This window comes from Pan paniscus, chromosome 14 (genome assembly GCF_029289425.2).
Source record: "Pan paniscus chromosome 14, NHGRI_mPanPan1-v2.0_pri, whole genome shotgun sequence".
NCBI classification, from domain to species: Eukaryota; Metazoa; Chordata; class Mammalia; order Primates; family Hominidae; genus Pan; species Pan paniscus.
The window spans coordinates 38,619,043-38,640,261 of NC_073263.2; positions in this window are offsets into that span (position 1 = coordinate 38,619,043).

The following is a 21,219-nucleotide window of genomic DNA, read 5'->3' on the forward strand; positions in this document are numbered from 1 at the left end:
CTCCCTAACCTCGTGCTCTGCCCACCTCGGCCTCCCAAAGTTCTGGGATTACAGGCGTGAGCCACTGCGCCCAGTCAGGAGTTTTAATAGCTTCATATGGTTGGAACACAGGATGCTTGGAGAGGGCAGGGGATTACGCAGCACATTGGGTCAGGGATCAGATGATAGGGAGCCCTCTGTACCTGTTGAGTTTTGACTTGGACCTTTTGGTCAGAAGTTCTCAACAGTCCTGAGAAATACAGGATACTACTTGGCTCACATCCCAATTAGTACGAATGGGTCATCCAGAGTGATTAATCCCCTTTGCATATGTGATTTTGGTTTGGCCTTTTGCCCTGAGAATTTCAACCTTGGCTGTATATTAGAATCCTATAGTGGGAACTTTTGAAAAATACATATTCGTTCTTCTCCTCTATGTCACCCCTCTAATCAGCTTACTGAACACAGCCCAGCAGTAATCCCTAAACTCATGTTTAGGGACTTCTGAAGTGGGGAGACATTGACAGGTCTTAAACAGGGTTAAAACATCAAAGTAAATGTACCTTTATGTCATTTTATAAATGACACTCTGGAAAGGTCAGATTGATCACTGTGGGGAGAATGTTTGGGAAGGGAGATAAAGGGCACAAATGACCAATGGCAGGGATTTTTCAAATCACTGAAGTAGTTAGAGCCAGGTATAAAAAGAATATGAGCTAAGTCAGTGGGGGTGTAAAGGAGGAGCTAGAAATGGATAGCATTATAACTATAGAATCCATAAGACAGGTTGCATGAAACTGAATGAGTAAAGCGATGAACACTAAAGAGTTTAGAATGATTCTAGATTCTGGCTGGGATTTCTGGAAAAGGAAAGAGATAAATTCCAGGAGGTTTGGAGAAAGAAAAGCAACAAACTCAACTTGGGACATGATTAGAACTTGAGATGATTGTGGTTTATTCAAGATTTTATGTCTTGCAGGCAGCTGTATATCCCAGCCTGGAACTCAGGAAGAAGGTCTGGGCTGAGGATAGGGATTTGGGACGTATCTGTTGGGAAAAAGCTGAGGGTTGGGAGGGAAACTGAGGCAGGGCTTGCATAATGTCTTCTGGAATGTGTCTAGACTTGCTGGCTCCTTGCTTATGGCCCTCCTAGGCTCCTAGGCTCCTATTCCCATTATCTCAAGTAGCAGAACATGTTCCATATAAATGCTAAACCATCACAGCTGTAAATCATGTGCTTAATGCAACATGTCCTTTTGACCTCCACATTCTCACCACCTGTTTCTTTGTTGGATTACCAATAAATACCGTGGGCTCCCAGAGCTCTGGGCCTTCACAGACTCCACAATAGTGATGGCCTGCCTTTTTCTCTCTCGTTGTCTTTTCCTCAATCCTTTGACTCTGCCAGACTTTGTCACCCCAATGACCTGGTATTGGGTCTGATCACCCCAACAACATCTTTGTTTAGGTAGAAGTCAGAAGTTAAGTCAGTAGGTGAGATTGCTCAGAAAGCAGAGACAGTAACAGAATACTGAGAAGTGTAAGCCTAAAAGCATTAAGTTTTAAGAGGAGGGTTAAAAGAAAGTGTTAGCAAAGAAGACTGAGGGAGCAGCCACAGAGATGGCAGGAAACCCAGGGAAGACAAGCATGATAGAAGTTACCAAAGCCAGAAGAAAAATTTCAAAAAGAAGATGCGGCAAGCATAGAAACATTTCTAAGACAGACCAAAGAATGAAATGAACGTTGAGGAGGTCCTCAGTAATTATGGTAAAGGCAAATTCAATCTAGCAATTAGGAAAATTGAGGTCAATTTTGTGTGTGTTGAGAAATTTATTGTGGTGAAGGAGAGATAAGAAGTATAATAATTTTTCAAGAAGCTTGCCTGAGAAGAGGAGGAGATAAATGGGGTGTCAGCTTGCTAGAAAAGGATGCGTGGTTGAATGCACAGATGTGTCTGCTTTTGAGATTGGAGAGAAATGGCAAAACTTGCTGAGTGGAAGATAGAGTTTAACAATTGGAAAGTTAGTTGACACAAGAAGGGATGAGAGTCTACATAATGAGTGGGGCTTTCTCTAGTTTTCGTTATGCTCTAAGCTGCTCCCACTGAGTTGGGAAAGTAAGAAAGTGCATATGAGAGAGGAAATGGAAATACCTCTCCCATACCTTCCTACCTTAATCATTAGAATAACCCCTTTCCTTTTTTACCACACCAAAACTTTGAAGATAAGTATATTTAGGCACAGGGATTTTTATGGCATAAAAATATCACAAATATTAGTTGTGATTAGTAAAAACCTCTCACTCAAACTGCACAAAATCACATCAACTTGACTTCAAAAACAGGGTAAAAGCAATTGTTCATTTAATTATCTTAAAACTCAACTTTAGGTGTTTTGTTGTTGTTGCTTTGCAAAAATTGGCAATTATCAGCTCCTGAACAAAAGAGCTCCCACGATGCCTGAAAATATTAATTTAGGTACATTGAAAGGGGGAAAGTCTGTCCATGTAATATTCAGTTCATTAGTCAAGTAGAGCTAAAGCGGTTAATATTTGGTGCAATTCTCCATCTTTCTTTTATTTTTCAAGTGAGGAGACTGATCATTATTGAGAAAATGTGCTCACACTGTGTGAATGTTTTTATTTTATGCGTCTTCAGAGCCTGATAAGGGCACTATGCATTTAGGGTTTTATTTTTTTAAAATAGTACCTTTCCTTAGTGTACAGTTATTCAGAAACACCTCTGTTGGTTTCATTTTCGAAGTTGTAATGGCATTCACACAAAGCATGGAAAACATAAATAGCATATAATGATGGAAAGGACTCATCACAGGAAACCAAGATTTAACCTCAGTGGAAATTACATAGGGGAAAAAAGAGCAGTATTTTGTCTCAGACAGACCTAAATTGAGATTACAACTGTGATACCAGCTGTCTCAGGGCAAGTTTCTTAGCCCCTACAAACATTACTTGTTAAATGCTGATAGGCCCTTTCTGTTGGGCAGGAATTTCTGCGGAAGCTATCTTAGGTTAGTTTATAGCTATAGTTCCTGAGCCCTCACCAAAGCCACAGAATGAAAGAAAAAGTTTATCTTTCCCAGGTCTCCAAAACTGCCAAAATTATGTTTTTACCCTAGAGATTAGAACAGAGCCAAACTCGAGAAAAAGTAACCTTTAATGGGCTGTGAGAGTAATCACTGACAGGACAATGAGGAACAGGGGTAGAAATCGGGGAAAGGAAGGCAGCACACCTGATGACACGGGCACACCGGGGCTGGGTGAGAGCTCTGATTTTGTTTAGTTTCTATGATTTGAGTACTTCAGTCTCTGTTTCTACAACCCTGTTGACTGGAAAGGTACACAGATTCTACAAGCACAAGGCCCTGTAGACTTAGGCAAGTTTAAACCTAATAGATGAAATGGCCAGCTTTGCAGAGCAAAATATCAAAGGGAGTGAGCCAAATAAGAGCAACCAGTGGGGAAAAATCTGAAGGCCATAGAGATGAGAATAGGAACTTCCCACTCCATCATCAATGTTCATTCTGGTGTTCTTCTTTAGTATGTGCTACACTCTACCCATGGCCTCTTTTTCATTCCCAATATTACTTATTTGTGATTTCCTTTATTTAAAAAAAATCAATACTGCCAGAGGTTATCCATTTGTCTTTCCAGAAAACTAGTTTTGGCCTTCGTTGATTCTTTCTGTAATCTGTTGCTTTCTATTTTATTAATTTTGGCCCTTTTTCTTTCTTTCTAGTCTTTTTGGGTTTATTCTGTTATTTTTCTAACTTCTTAAGTACGTGCTTAGCTCATTTTTAAAAAATTCTTTTTATTTTGTAATTTTATAAATTTTCTAAGTACCTCTTTAGTTAGGCCATCCAGGTTTTGAGTATCGTATCTTAATTGTAATCGAGCTCCAAATACTTTATTTCCATAAAAATTTGTCTTTGAAGTTTGTTACTAAATTTATAAATTATGATGAATTATATTTATCTTTGCATTACTGTTTTCTAACTTAATTGCATAGTGGACAGAGAAGATAGTATGTTTGATACAGACCATCTAGTATGTTGAAACTTGCCTTGTAACTAAGTGCATGGTCAATTTTGAAATGCCTCATTTATGCATGAAAAGAATGAGTCTTCTCTAATTGTTGTCATTCTCTAATTGTTGTAGATAAAACTACCTAACCGTATTATTTGAATTTTCTATATTCTTAAAAAATTTTGCTACCCATGAGTTAATTAGTGGCAGAAATGTGAGTTCATTGATTTTCTTTGGAATGTTATCAATTTCTGTTTTATATATTTTGAGGCTATGTCATCATGTACATAGAAGTTTAGCATTATTATTTTTATGGTGAGTGAATTGTTTTTCTGGCCACATGGTTAAGTTTTTTATTCTTAATAATGCTTTTTGCTTTAAAGTTTCTGGTTTCTGAAATAAGACTCTCTGCCAGCTTTGTTTTGATAAGTATTCTTTGGTGTATTTTATTCTATCTTTGTATTTTTCAACCTGGGTTCTTGAATGTTAGCTGTTTCTCTCTCTCTCTTTCTGATTTGCCAACGTACTTGTATTAGTCCATTCTCATGCTGCTAATAAAGACATACATGAGACTGGGTTATTTATAAAGGAAAGAGGTTTAATTGACTCGCAGTTTAGCATGGCTGGGGGGAGGCCTCAGGAAACTTAAAATCATGGCAGAAGGGGGGAAGCAAACATGTGCTTCACATGGTGGCAGCAGGGAGAAGTGCCAAGCAAAAGGGGGAAAAGCCCCTTATAAACCATCAGATCTCATGAGAACTCACTGTCATGAACAGCAGCATGGGGGTAACTGCCCCCATGATTCAATTTCCTCCCAGCGGGTCCCTCCCATGACACATGGGATTAAGGAAACTACAATTCAAGAAGAGATTTGGGTTAGGACCCAGCCAAACCATATCAATACTTTATTGTCATTCTATGTTATACCTTATGTATGACTGTTTTGTAGAACATAAAGTCTAGGTATCCTGTCAGAATATCACATCTTACGTATAACTTATTTCAAAGCTTACTGCACCACCAAAAAGCTACGGTTTATTTACATAAACAGTATAAAATTAGGGTAAGAAACTCACATACATTAAAGCATGGACATCAATGCTTCTGCATAGTTAGTATCAAAACACCAAAGGCCATGTAAGGAATCCCCATTTGCCTTCGTCCCAAGATCATATTTCCTTTCATTGTGAGTGTCTCTTGTGTGGTTCTTGGTGAATCAGATCATCTTCTGTGTCTTCTTAGAAGTTAACTTTAAAATCTTCAAAAAGAAATTGAGTTTTTCCCGGTGAACATGATGGGTTTCCTTTGTAATTGAGTATTAACAAAGTGAAGGTACTTACTTGTATTTTGACTTCATTTTACATCTTAAAGCCTGTTTCAGATTTGATGTCCACACATTATGCTCACCTGGCAACTTGTATCTTTGCTTTTAAGAAGTGCAGCAGGTGGCAGGACATTTAGGCTGTGAGCTGCTAGGCCATTGTGTTGTATTGAACAAGTCCATTCATCCTTCTGAGCCTCACTTTTCTCATATCAAAAGTGGGGAGCTGGACCAGATAACCTCCAAAGTTCTGTCCAGCTCCAAACGGTATGTTCTATGATTATTTTTCCATATTTAAAACATTCCAGTCCTTGCATCTGTATCCACCATGTTAAACACCATTGCATGAAATTGTGAAGAGCTTATTTATATTTGTAATCAATCAGAGGTCAAATTGTTCCCAAATTCCATCCCTAACCCTCATTTTTTCACTGCTAAATTGCAAGGAAAGTAGTAGCACTTTCTAGGACAATCAGATAATGTTATTCACCATATCTCAAACTTCTTTATTTTATTTTAGATACAGGGCCTTTCTCTGTTGTCCAGGCTGGAGTGCAGTGCCATGATCATAGCTGACTGCAGCCCCAAACTCCTGGGCTCAAGGGTTCAAGCAATCCTCCCACCTCAGCCTCCCAAGGAGCTGAGACTACAGGCACATGCCACTGCAGCAGGCTAATTTAAAAAAATTTTTTTCATGGACGATGTCTTGCTTTGTTTCCCAGGCTGATCTCAAACTCTTGGCTTCAAAGGACTCTTTCACCTCAGCCTCCCAGAGTGCTGGGATTACAGGCATGATCTACCACACCCACCCTCAAACGTCTCTTTAGAATGTAAGAAAAATTCTTAGGGACATGAAAGAACATAAAACCTGGAGTAACTGATTTACAGTGATTGCATGTATCATTAGTTGGATTTGATTCATTCAAATCAAATGTTCCCGCACTCTCACTTTTCCGGTCTCTTCAGTCTGAGGCTTGTTGAATGCCTTATTACTTTTATGGTTTCATTAAAGTCACAATGCTCAGCCCACAGTTTTTTAAAAGAGGTAGGAGCTACCTCCAGGAAATTTCAAGCCACTTGGGACATTGACGCCACCTGCTTCTCTGACAGCTTTTTTTGGGGGGTTTACATTGCCATTAGCAGTGGCTTGTCACTTACTGGGTGACTTCAGCAGGTGGGAAGGAGTGAATGGGCACAGTGCCCACACATCCTGTTACACAGTTTATAATAGTTAAAGAAGAGTCCCTGCCAACTCATTAGAGTTGAATTTAATTTTCTAGCCATGATTTAATGACCTTTTTTTTTCTTCTTATTTCATTCTTTCTCTTGATCCCCTTTATAGCCACAATGAGGTCACTGGTACCTGTTTTTTAAACAGTTAATTTTTTTGACATAAATTTACTCTTAAAGAATTGCAGAAAGTATAAAGTTCCCATACATCCTTCCATTATATTAATATCTTCCGCAACTGTATACACTGTTGTGTTAACATCTTACCTAGTCACAATGCATTGATCAAAACAAAGAAGTGAATCTTGTTATAACACTATTAGCTTTTTAAAGTTAATAAACTAAGATCACTTAGATTTCACCAGATTTTCAACTAATGTCATTTTTTTCTGTTCTAGGATCCAACCCAAGATCTCACATTAGGTTCAGCTATCATGACTCCTTACTCCTTAGTCTCCTAATTTGGGACAGGTCCTCATTCTTTCCTTGTCTTTCTAACCTTGACACTCACCAAGAGTTCTGCTCAGTTGTTTCATAGAATGTTCCTCAATTTGGGTTTATCATTTTCTCATGATTATGCTGAAGTTACGCACCAATGGGAAGGATACTAGAAAAGTTACGGGCCCTTCTTAATACATCCTATCAGGGGTACATGTCAATGTGCATATATTACTCACAGTGTTAATCATGATACCTTCACTTAGATGTTGTCTGCCAAGTTGCTGCACTCTGACGTTAACTATTTTTCCATTTGTAATTGCTACATATTTGAAGAGAGATACTTTGAGACTATGCAAAATGCCCTATTTGGACTTGAACTTTTACGTCAGGCTACCCAAGGCCTAGTTTTCTTTGGGTATAAAGCTGAGGTTCTTAGGTTACCTAAACTAACAAGCACTCTCCCACTTTACCCAAAATGAATGCCTTCCACAGGGTCAGCTTAGAGTCTTTACCAGGAAGATTTCAGTTTCCTTTCCATTTCAGACCCATATTAATTACTTCTTACTGTCTCACAAACTCAGTTAATACACTAAATAGAATGCTTGTTATTTTTATTCTGCATTTTGTAACGGGGATTAACAACTTGCTGAAAATGATTATTGCTTTACCCACCTGCATACATTGCCACCAACATACTTATTTTCTCAAGGCCATCATTGTGATATTTATGTTTTCTAAACTTTTCTTGATTTGTGAACTTTTTCATGTGAAAAGACAATTGTGTAAAAATTAAATTCTCATACCTTTAGTCAATCATTGTCCCTTTTTTTCTAAGAATAAAGTTACATAAAATTGAGACAATCACAGAAAGTCCTGGGCATATGTTCTCTGCATCTATAGCACATTAATCACGTAGCTCAACTTCTCCCTTTCTGTTCAGGGCACAAGATCTCCTTCAACGCAGCTACATCTATGAACATTGAGTTCTATTGTTTTATTTGATGAAGATGATGATGATGATGATGATGATATTAGGAAATAACTACTATTTCCAAATGACGAATAGAGAACAGATGTACAGGTACACTTAAAACAGTTCTTGTGAACATTTCTCAAAAAATTGTTGTGTCATCCCTTATTGCTATTTTATTACATTGCCCGTGTTTGACTTATACACTGGTATCCTGTCAGCATGCTTTTTTCCATAGAGCTATTTTTTTTGACTGGTACCATCTGTCATTATAACTCATCTTCCATGCTGAATAGCTTTGCATGTGATGATTACTTGTTTCCTTGTCACTTGGACCTCACAGTTCTCCATGAAAGAGTAGGATCTCACCATGGCCATACTCTGATACCTGACTCATCTGAATTGCTTGCTGAGATTAAAGCTTGAAATGGAGAGTCGATCAGGTATTCTGTTTAGGCTGGGGTGGGGGTCGGGTCCATGCATGTGTGTGTGTGTGTGTGTGTGTGTGTGCTCGCACATGTGCTCATTTGGAGAGGGCAGGCTAATTCCCATTGCTCAATAAAGCAAGGAAACAGATGGTGCTGTCAGTTCTAGGCATAGCACAATCACACACCATATGAGCATTCCCAAACAGTGCTGCATATGCAAACCCAAGCTGCCAACAATCCCCCTGATATTTAAATCCCCAGAGCTTCAAGAGAACATATTGCACATTCCTTTGAACAATAAAAATTGCTTGACTTTCTGCCTCCCCTCTAAATTCCTTCCCACTCCCTGCTCCCTGAGGTGTAAGTTAGAGATGAGCTTCAATGTTTAATTTTCTGAAATCAAGTCTTTTTTTTAAGTCATTTGTTCCCTAAAGCCAAGGGATACTAACACATTGTGGTACTGGAAATAAATGAGTGGGACTCTTCACAATAAATGTGAAAATTATTTATTCTGTGAACAAATTTATGAAAAACTCTCTATGGGTAAATTGAAAAAGTCTAGATGGAATAGATAGTGATATACATATACACAGTCCTTACCTTCAAGCCACTAATAAATAGGAAGAGATAAGATACACAATGTGGCCAAAATAAAAGTTGGGACTTCAATAGCATAAACAGAAAAAACATTTTAATAAGTGACATCACTTCTAGTTGAGAGGATAAGGAAAGCTGTATGGACAGTAGTAGCATTTGAGTTTGACTTTGAGAAAGTCTGCTTTAAGTTGAGAGGCAAGGGGGCTGTGGCTTTCTAGTGATTAAGTAAAATGCATGTATGTAGTACTAAAGTAATTCCTATTTCCATCACTAGTCTTTTCACCCATAGAAAATTAAAATGAGAAAAAATATAATATTAACCAGTTTTGAGATGTGGACATTTTCCTCTCATCGAAGAGCTCCTTTGCAACAGTTTTCCCTCTGTTTTGAAAACTTTCGGTCCAACTAGAACTCACACACTTCTGCTTAAGTGTAAACTTGGACTGCCACTTTGAAAAACTAAAGCTAAACATAGGATATACTATGATCCAACTAGTCCACTTCTATATATATTTACCAAAAGCTAGGTTCTAGGATATTTCTAGCAGTCCTTTGTAGTCCCAAACTAGAAGCTACTCAAATGTCCATGACATTCAAATTGATAAATACGTCATCTGAGGTGAGGTGTTGGTGATATATTATTTCTTCCTCTTGGTTCGGTTAAATGAGTGTGTTCAGTCTATGAAAACTAATCTAATTGTACTTCTATGATACGTACACTTTTCTGTAGGCATACTATATTTTAATAAAACTTTAAAAATATTTTCTCAAATTATGATAGCCTAGATTTCTTGAGTATAAAGCATAAAAGAATGAATTTATTTAATCTTGCTTTTGATCTTTGAAACATAGTTCTTTATCTTATCATGATTATGAAAATTTGACTTAGTCTATAAGCCTCTAATGGCTCTTCTGTACAGATCACATGTATTTTTCTTCAACAGGAAAGTTTGAACTAGATCAGGATCAAAGTTCTTTGGGCTCTTCTCCTTAAATATTGTACAATAAAGTTCTGTCTTTATATTGCTTCTCTTTGCATTGTATCTCATCTTTATATGCTTTCTCATTTACCCTATGGCTTCAGTTTCTGCCACTAAAGGGGGTGATACATTTCTAGCACTTTTCCCTCCCTAGCTCCAGAGACCCTGGTGGCATTTCCACTTGGTGTATCACAGGCCTTTAAATGTAACGTTAAAAAAAATGGAGCTTGTTATCACCCCACTGTAACTTCCCTTTCCTGCCTGTAATGCCCATCACAGTGAATGGTCCCATTATCTACCTCGTGATCCAGTCAGAGTCATCTAAGACTCCACTCTCTGCCTTTTTCTTCACTGCCTAGATCTAATTAGTCCACAAATTATGTCAGTTCTACCTCCTACAGCACTCTTAGGCCTTTATTCTCTTTCAGTTGGGAGCCCACTTGAAACAAAACTTGTGAAGCAAATGAATCTCCAGTCACCAAACTCCTGATTCTGAACCAGCCTCTTCCCACATGTCCGTTCCTTCCACCAGTCTTTGTTTGTAAATGATACATCTGTTCTTCTAGTTTCTCCAATACGAATCTTTGAGTCAGCTTAACTCTTTTCTCTCACATACCTTAATGGATAGCTCTAGCTTCAGAATATATCCAGAATCTGGCCATTTCTTATCACCTCTCTCCCATCCCCACCTCCCTGACCCAGGCCAGTCTCACACCTTTTTATGTTCCAGCCACACTGTCTAGTTCTCTGCCAGTACTTCATACCACTGTGTGTTTGCACACTTTCCTATCATTGCTAGGGATGCCTATTCCCCTCTCACCAACCTGGCTAATTTTTCCTCATTTCAGGTGAGCGCATCCCACCATTTTCTTTAGAAAATCTTCCCTGGATCCTTTGGGCTGAGCTAGTACTCTGTTTCTATTTCTTTATATTCTGAGTGCCAAGTGCATTGCCTGGTATGTAGTTGGTGCTCAATAAATTCAGAGACTGCTGATGAACTAAACTACTGAACTGTAATAAAGCCTTGACACATTTCCTCTTACAAACCTTTATTATAATAATCACACCTTATTTCAATTTTTGATTTCTGTGTGTCTATCTTCCTCACTGAGTTATGAGCTACTTAAGGTTAGGAAATGTGTGTCTTAATCATTTTTGCATTTTTGTATGCCCATAGTAGTGTTTAAAAAATAATTGCTAAACGAAGACAAACATAAATAACTGGGAGGGCACTTATAAATATACATTTCTTGTTAACTGCTATGGACTAACTTGTGCACCCCATAATTCATATATTGAAGTCTTAATCCCCAATTTGATAGTATTCTGAGATGGGGCCATTGGAGAGGTAACTGGGATTAGATGAGATCATAAGAGTCAGTTAGCTCATGAATCCCATCTGAATTAGCTATTTCTGGCTATTATTGAGAGCTGTAGTTGAGAGCCTCCCTGAAAATGTACATAATATTTTCTTTACAAATTATTGCTTTGTCCTGACTGTACACTTCAACTGATTGGCAGGTGGCACCAATAAGGCCAAGATCAAACAGCCTGTCATGTTACAAAGTCACAAATCCCATCCTTAGCCACAACTAGTCATCTCAGAAAAATGGGACAGAATAACCCTACCACTGGAAAATCCACCCAAAGTTCATTTCCTCTCGAGCAGGGGTATATAAATGCCATGCTTATAAATTGAAATAAAATATTGTTATAATATACTTTTGATTACTTTCTTGTAACCAGCTATTTTTTTTTTTTTTTTTTGAGACAGAGTCTCGCACTCTCACCCAGGCTGGAGTGCAGTGGCGTGATCTCGGCTCACTGCAAGCTCCGCCTCCCGGGTTCATGCCGTTCTCCTGCCTCAGCCTCCCAAGTAGCTGGGACTACAGGCGCCCGCCACCATGCCCCGCTAATTTTTTGTGTTTTTAGTAGAGATGGGGTTTCACCGTGTTAGCCAGGATGGTCTCGGTCTCCTGACCTTGTGATCCGCCCGCCTTGGCCTCCCAAAGTGTTGGGATTACAGGCGTGAGCCACTGTGCCTGGCCTATTGTAACCAACTATTAACATTGATAACTAATTGTTTCCCTCTTTATTGACTCTTGGCATTATAAATGGCTCTTCATTTATGTTACCCCAGATATTTAATTTTTACAATGATTATGTTTTCAGAATCCAAAACTATTTACTTTGTGTAATTTCAGAAAGAAATAGGGAATTCCTGTTAAGAATATTTATTTCCTCCACTTTCCAATTTCTCTCCTGAGAGAATTTACCTGGGTAAGTTGATCCTGATGGAAAAACAACAGCTGGCATACTTACTTGTATTTAGAGCTTGTGGTTTAATATCTTTAAGTCTAGCATATGTCTGTGGCAGAGCACACTGGGCAGCTGCATTCACATGTTTTCTTGGACTGTTGCCAATGGCGAGATTGCAGACAATTGTAAGTTTGAAATCAGAAAGGCCTGACTCAGGTTGCAGGCTCCTGATTGTCTGATTTTTTAAATTTGGATAGTCAACTTAAAATTTAGAAATGAGGACATTCAGAGGACTAATTTAAAACAGACCAAGTAGAAAGCGATTGTCTAACACTTCCCCATAGAGTTGCTTCCAAGGAATCCCACTCCATTCAGTGTGTCTTGCTTTCTTAGTTTCTGTACTGTTTATTCCTAAATAATCAGAAAGAGGACAGAATGTTAGTGGCTGTGTCCCATGCTGTCAAAACATAGCTGTGGTGTGATTACAGGATGGTGAATGTTCTCCTTAAAAATGAAAATAGAAACGACAACAAACCCAGAAAAGAAAAATTCTAATTTGGATTGTACGACTTCATAATGAAACGTATTGAAACTCACACTAGGGGGTGCAGGCTCACAAAACAGTGCTCTACTCTTAAGCACCCACTTTCTTAGCTTTCTCTGTGTCCCTCCTCTACTGTTTTCCTTGGCAACTACAACTACAGCTTTTAGAAGCTCTTTGTTATTAAGGGAAGGGGGAAGACATTATTCTAGGGGTAGGTGGCAAGGTAGCAAGTTATCCCATTACCAAAGTGATAAAATATTTACCGCATAGAACTGAAAATATCACCAAGTTTTCCCCAGGAGAACTTCCCTCTTTCTCCTCAGCAAGAAAGCAAGCCACAAAGACCATCGTGTTGTCCTAGCAGCTATACATCATAAAGCTGATCCCACAAATGTTGACTGTGGCATCTCTCCCCAGCTCTTTTGCGAAGGTGTCACAACCAGCTCATGCTGAGTTCCGAGGGGAGTGGGTAGATGGGTGGCAGATAGCTGAAAGAACACTCGGGGTGGGGCATAGGCAGGTGAAATATGGTTTTATTCAGCAGCTCTCTTACACTGTCCACCTTTGTTTTGGCTGTCTGCTCAGGCTCTGGGGCTTCTGCCGCTCCCACACTTACAGCTGCACTCCCTGGCACGTGGCTGGTTCCTGGCTCCCCGCTGTCCATCTGCAAGAGCTGTGTGTACAGTTGTCAGCAGGGCAGTTATACCTTTTACAGACAATAGTGGCTTCGAGCCAAGTATGAGCTTATACAAACAGGTTATATAACAAGTGGAGTTGTGTGCCTGCACTATAAACTCCGAGTCACACTGGCCTGGATGTCTGCCTCAGCCTATTCTTGACCAAAGCACGTCCATTTACCTAACAGAAGGAAACAATCCTTGGTGCTGGAAAGTCTGGAGAAACTGCTGGCTAAGTTGTGCTTGACAAGGAGTCACTAGTGCACCAAGCATTCTAGGAAGGGGGAGCCAATAGAATCACAAACTCCTTGGGTTAAATTTGTGGCACAATCCAGGCAGGTAGTGCTTCTCTTGTATATACTGCCACATTCTGCCTCTGATCCTTCAGGCAAACTGTCTCAGCAGCTTTGCTGTCACAGCGTTCTAGGGACCAGCCAAGCAGGGAGGTGAAGCTGGCTGCCTCCAGGGAGGCTTTTCTTTCCTGAGGAAGAGCAGGGAAATCTGCAGCTGAGGTTCATCTCTCAGCTGATCTAGGGCTTTTACATGACTTTTTCCCCCCTTTGCACTGCATCTCATGCTTAAGACATTAGCCTAAAAACCCGTCAATGAAGACTATATATATCCAGTCTTCAAGATCCTCAATTAAGATAACTGTCTCCATTTTAATCTGAAGCTAGCATCTATTAATAGTGATGATTTGTTTTTGAATTTGGGGATATACAGTATGTTTTCCAGTTAAAACCCACTGCTGATCAAAACACTGTTCTATTTACAAAGTAGAAGAATGTGCATACATCCAAAATTCAAACAAAACTCTATCACAAAAGAAAATGACTATTTTCTTAAAGAAACAATCAGCACAGGTCCACAGTACTGGTGGCGATTGTGTTGATCATTAGCAGAGTTTCAAGACAAGCACCCTGATGCTGCATTTCATTTCCATCTCCTCTAGGTCTTGTCTAATTTTCTTCAAAAAGCGGCCTTTCAAATGCACTCAAACTCATATGCCCGAGTAAAATGTAGTAGAAACAGGCTAAGCACCTATACTTAGGCGCTCTGTAATTCTACTCCTCCAGTGTCTTCAATGAGGAGACACTTGATTAGTTATCAGGAGACACAACAAGAACCCCAAGGAAAGTCAGGTTCAAGTTGCCCTGATGTAATTACTGATGCATATAATTAAATCATGTACAAAGATATTAAATATTTCAGCAAAGTCTGTTTTAAGTTGTTTTACCTCATGAAAGACACTAATGCGAAATGATTTTCTCAGGTAAATGAGATTTAGCTGTGTTGGCAGATCGACCAGACACAGCAGCTGCAGGTTTAATTAAACGTTTGCCTAACCATATAAAAAGACAGTGATATATCTTCATAGCATCTGGCAGCTTCACTATCCTCCAGTCATTCTTTAATTAGCATGCTGGTGAATTTAATAGAAAATGGCTTTAACTCAGAAGCAGATGGTTCTTCTGAGTGACAAGGGGAATGAAAATTTCTGTCATGTTTACTTCCAATGTAGCTTTCTAGTTCGAAATATCCTTCAGAGTACAGTTCTGGGGAAATCAGGGGTCCTGTTTAATATCTTCAAAAAGCAACCAATTCTGAATCTCATTCTCTTGAAAAAGTCTGATTCATGAGCTTCAAAACATGTTTTCCTTTTCTCTCTTTGTTCATTTCTCTTATTTTATGATGATATTAGCCTTTCTGTTAAGTTAAAAGAATGGGTTTATGTAAATGTATATAGTATCTCTGAGGTAGATAAAAATATATGCATCGGACACAATCCAGTCTCTGATATAGATTATCAGAATTTTAAAGTTTAGAAAATTTGAACCCCATCTCCCTCTTAATTTAGCGTAACTGCCAGCAACTGGCTTGAGGGAAGAGAGAGAAAAAAATCTTTGCTTTTCATAGTTGTTTTAGAAATGAAAGAAACAGGTAAGAGAAAATTCCAAGGAACAGAAAAAATGAGAACGTCCATAATTGTTGGTGAACGTTGCTTCTCCTGGGCCTATTTGTAGGGCTTTCTTTCATGAGTAAAAGCTCTCTGGCTGGCAACTGCTTATGCCCACCCTCTTGTGCTGTGGCTCTGTTGCACATAGGAAATTATAAACAGTAATTTAGTTCACTTTACATGGTTAAGATGGACTGAGTGAAAAATGGACAATTTATTTATTTGGAATAAGTGTCATTTCTCTGCTTATGCACTTTTTTTCAGATTTTCAAATTCAGCAGACAAACTAGTCCAAACTAATCATGAGCAATGTGCACGTACTAAGAGCTTCTGGCTGTGATGATGGACACTTTATTTAAATTCTCATTTAATTCTCAGAATAACTCTGTAAGGTAGGTGTTGCTAACCCTTATTAAAAATGAAGACATAGGCTAAAGAGGTTATGTGAGTGGGAGAACCCAGTTTTGGATGCGGTTTTCAAATAGCAATATTGTTCTCTCTACTTGGTGCTGCATTGTTTGAAGACCCAGAGGCTATTTATTGCCCATTCACAGAACAAACATGTACCACATCTAACCATGTGCCAGACAGCCGATGGGGATCCAAAGACATGTAGATCCTCACAATTGCCCTTGAGGACCCCTCAGTCAAGGGCGTGGAGATGCGGTGATAATCATAATATAGAATGGGGAGAACTGTATATGACAAAGATGCCTTCAACTACGTTGTGAGCCCAGAGGAGGGAGCAGGCAATTTTGCCACATATCACAAACAAATTGACATTGAATTACAGAAGGTGCAGGGATTCTCCTGAGAGAAGGCTGGATGGGGGCTTATTCCAAGCAGAGAGAACACAATTAATAAAGGCTTAGAGGTCTGAAAGAGCTTGGAATATTTCAAGCACAGACAGATGTTTCCATGAATGGAACTAAGAAGCATGAGCACAGCAGAAATTACCTAGCTCTTTGCAGCAATGTCGGTAAACTCAAATGTCTACTGATGCCAGATGAATAATAACAATGGCAGAAGTGAACCACGTTTAGTGATAGGGTGTGGTGGGGACTTTGGCAAGCAGTTTTTATGCTTCATTTTCTCAAAAGGAGATTTTGATTTTTAAAAAAGTTACATTCTTATTGGTCCAGAAGTCCACCTTTTAGGAATTTATGTTGAAATTACACCTTCCTTATGCAAAACAACATTTGCATTCATTGCATGCATCCATTATAACGTCTTAAAGAAAATATTGGAGAAAAACCAGGACCTTTTCAAAAAGCACTGGCTCAATAAACTTCTTAATTTTCGAAATAAATACAACTTATTCAAACCTAAAGAAAATTGAACATGTCTGCAAGGTGTTTTCATCTCACAAGCTGCCAGTTTGCAACTGTCGGGTGTCGGGGAACTGCTAGCTAGCTACTTGCTGATCACTTCAACCTCTATTTGCATTAAACACATTTTCTGCTGGCAAGTTTGGGAAAACGGAATATCATTTAGGGGTGAGCAGTACACATAGGATATTAAAGTTTAGTTTTCTTGGGAGTTAGCACTTTGGAGGAAGATTTAACTTGAAATGCATTCACTTTGCACCTTTTAAGCAGTTATTTACACTTGCTTGTGTTAAAATGAAAGCTACAGGAAGAAAAAAAGGCACAGACTTGTCTTTATTCAACCAACACAAAGAAAACTTTGGAGAACCTGGGGGATAGGGAGTAAGTAAGAAGACGGAGAGGAAGAAAGTGACGACTATCTTGGTTAATAAAAAATGTCAGGTCAGGAGTCCACGTGCCCTAACAAGGCATCTCTTCTCCCCTAGGTTTTTTACAATTCCATTGTAAAATCTAGAGTCTCATCAGGACACATTTTATCAAAGAAAATTTCCCTGTATACATTATGTTGCTAATCAAATTTTGCTTAATAAAAAGTATGTATAAAAAATAAGGAGTATGTACACCCTGCATTCCATAAAGGAAGGGGTATTCTTATCAGAAATAATAGATTATATTTATCATCGGAACCAAGTCTATCTTTCTAAGGGGGATTTAGAGTGGTCCATAGGAAGAAATGTATTTTTTCATTACCAAAACTTTTCAAAAGCCTTTTCAGTGTAAGAGATATACAAATGATATTGAAACATATGAAATGATGCTCTATTTCACTCATAAGAAATGCAGATTAAATGTATGTTAAGATACCATTTATTACCTATCAGTTTGGCAAAAATTTCAACACTTACTGATATGCTATCAACAGGGCTTTGGGAAAGCAGGCACTCTCATACATGATTGTTGGGAATGCCAAATGGTATAGCCCTTGTATTAGTCAGGGCTCTTCAGAGAAATAGAACCAATAGGGTGTGTGTGTAGAGAGAGAGAAAGAGATTTATTTGAAGGAATTGGCTCACACTATACTGGAGGCTGGCAAGTCCAAAATCTGCAGGGTGGACCAGCAGGCTGAAAACCTAGGAAAAGCTGATGCTGCGGCTCAAGTTCACAGCCTGTCAGGCTGGAGAATTCCCTCTCCACTCCTGCTCAGGGCAGGCTAGTCTTAATGCATTTAAGTGAGCCAGGGATTCATGAGACCATATTATTTTTCAGAAGCGCTTAATCAAGATCTCAAGTACTTTGAGTTCTCCTGTCATTCTACTCCCATCCAAAATGTGGATGACCTTTTTCTCCCCTAAGTTTCAATGATTAAAAAAAGGTCCAATACAGATTCTATATACCTTTTGACTTTTTTTCTTTTTCTGCCTCAAAAGGATACAAGGTGTCAAAAATGTGGAATTATCAGATATAGTTTCATATTTTGGGGTCATGATTTGTTTTTGTATCAAATCTCTTTCCTCTGTCTGATTACAACATATCCAAAGCTTTCTTGGGTCAGTTACCAAAAGAAAACTCGAGAGGAGCTCTAGTATCACTGGTTATTTTAGGGGGTAAGAGAGGAAAGAGATTAGAAGTGGAAAGGCTCTTAGGAGGCTAAATATAGCAAATGATTCCCAGGGCCTGAACTAAGGCAATGGCAGCAGCAAGAAAATAGGCAAAGTAGAATAGATTGTTCTTGGAGATGCCCAGGTCTCTTGCTCAAGCAGCTGGATGGTTGCATTATCCTCCATTATCTCCTTCACAGAAAGTGACCATCTTGGCTTCTGCATAAAGTGCTAATACCAAAAAGAACCACACAACGATAAAATTCACATTCTCAAAAAATAAAAATAAAAAAAGGCAAAGAAAAATGATGCACTGCTTTGAATAACTGGTTCTTTAGATTTCAATTACAGAAGAAAGAAATTATAGAATTTTCTTCCATACTAGGGTGAAACATAAAATTCAGCCTTTGTGGCATGAGGTGGAGGTTGGGTGGAATTTAGGTCCAGCAGGATCAATTTTGACATCCAAGCATTTAGGACTCACTGTTCCAAAGCAGCAGGTGAAAATGAGGTCTCTATAGCATCATGGCACCACTATACAGTCATTTTGATGTGGAAAATTAATGATTTCTAATTTCTTTTCCATGGGAAATCTGATGCTTAGAGAGCAGAGCAGTGTTGATATTATTAATATCGGGGAAAAATTATAAGCTGTATATCATTGCTTGGCTGTCCTGTAAAGAGTAGTGGACACATCCCACCAGGGGAGTGTGTGATAATGTGCAGATTCGCATGAATGCACACATACACCCTTTGGCTTGAAGATTCGAGTTACAGCATAATTCAAGCCAATCAGGACAAAAACTAAAAGATAGGGGCAGGGGATGGAGACAATTCACTACATAATATGTACTCATATGTCCAAGGTCTATTGTTATGGTAGATTTTATTATTTTTCAAATTATTCGCTGCCTCTTCCCAAAGTGAAAGTTTTCCTGGGGACCCTTTCTCTGTTGTGTTGCTTCCTGCAGGAGGATTACACATTCCTGCCCTGTTCAGGTGGAGCTGTGTAACTTATTTAGAATAATAAAATTTGAGTGAAGTCATGTAAGTTATTTCTGAGCAGAAATTTTAAGAGCTAGTGAATAGTTCCCTATCTCTCTTTGTCCTCTGCTTGGAGACCAGTAAATCCAGATAGGGGCTTTCCCATCAAATAGGGCCCCTGTGTGAAAATAAGGAGCAGAGTTTCAGCTGACCCACAACAGCTTATTACATGAGTGAGGAATACGGGGATCTCTTGTTACTGCAGCATAACTTAGCCTAAGCTGACAAAATTGTATTACTTACTCCATCAATTATGCTACATAGTTAACATAGTCTTGCTACAAAATTCCAGTTGGTATTTAAAAAATAAGCATTTATTTCTCACTCTTGTTTGCAGGTTGGCTGAGGTCCAACTTATCTAGATTGGGTTTGGCTGGCCGTGGCTTCAGGCTTAGGCTGAGTTCAGGTACATTCCACGTGCTACTCATTCTGAGACTAGAAGGTTACCCTGGACACATTCTTCTCATGACAAAAGGAAAGAGCACAAAAGGACAACCCCAAGCCTATAGATGTGTTTTAAATGGACTGCTTTCATCCCATTCAGAACATTCAATTGGCCAAAGCAAGCTTCCCGGCTAAATCCAGTATCAGCTAGGCAAGGAAATATACTCTGCCTCTTGTAGGGCAAACTGCAAAGTCTTATGACTAAGGTGGTAGATAAAGGCAGAAGGAAAGAGTAGAGAACAATAATGCAATCCACCACTAGCTGGATAATTATTTATCAGCAGGTTCAATGGGAGTCCCTTGAATTCTGTGTGCTCCTGGCATGAGCCACACCATCACCTCTCTCCCTGTGTGACATTTACAGCTGGAGAGGATCCAAATTCTGTGGGACTGAGCTTTATACACTTTGGGGTGCTCTTTTCAAGTAAAAGATCACAAAATACCAGGCAAATGTATTGCTAGCTTCTCCTGGGGTCCTCAAAAGGGCCCATGCAAATGAGGGTCTTTGAAACTGAAGCTTCTTTAGCTTCTCATTAAATCAGCCCCTGCTCACAGGCTCACCGCCGTGATCTTTCTTGTGAACAGTCGCTAAAATCTCACTTTTATGTTTACTGACTTATGTCAGTCTTCAAGTAGCTGAAGATTTCCAGATCATCCCACAATACCTATAACTATACACATGGTTCAAATGTTACTTTCCCAAGGAGAACTTCTTTAACGAGCCTATTAAAAATTGTTTCTACCCCATAGAATCTCCATCCCTTTCCTGCTTTCCTTTTCTTGATAGAATTTATCTTATATATTACATATTTTATTTATTTGTTTGTTTATGTATTTTCTCCCACTAAAATATAAGCTCCATGAGGGTGGGATACTTCATCAGCTTTGAACATTAATATATTTTTAGTGTTTCAAAAAATGCATGGGACATGGTATGTTCTTAATAAAGATGTATTGAACAAGTATATAAAGGAAAGAGTCATGTATTCTGCTGTTTTTATTCTAATGTATGTTGAGAAAGAAAACAGTTGGAATGGAATTGATATGAAACATATTACCAAAACAGAGCTGGAAAGTACCTTAGAGATCATAGTCAAAATTTCTTACTTTATAAATTGGGAAACCTTGCAAAGTAGCTAATTTCTGGGATTTTGCAGATATGGGCATTTAAATGTATACCTTTTACATCATCTTTTTTACTGTTTTATTTTATTTTTTTAAGTTCTGTGGTACAAATGCAGGATGTGCAGGTTGGTTACATGGGTAAACATATACCATGGTGGTTTGCTGGACCTATCAGCTTAGGTATTAAGCCCAGCATCCATTAGCTCTTTTCTCTAATGCTCTCCCCTCCCCTCCCCTCCCCCAATAGGCCCCAGTG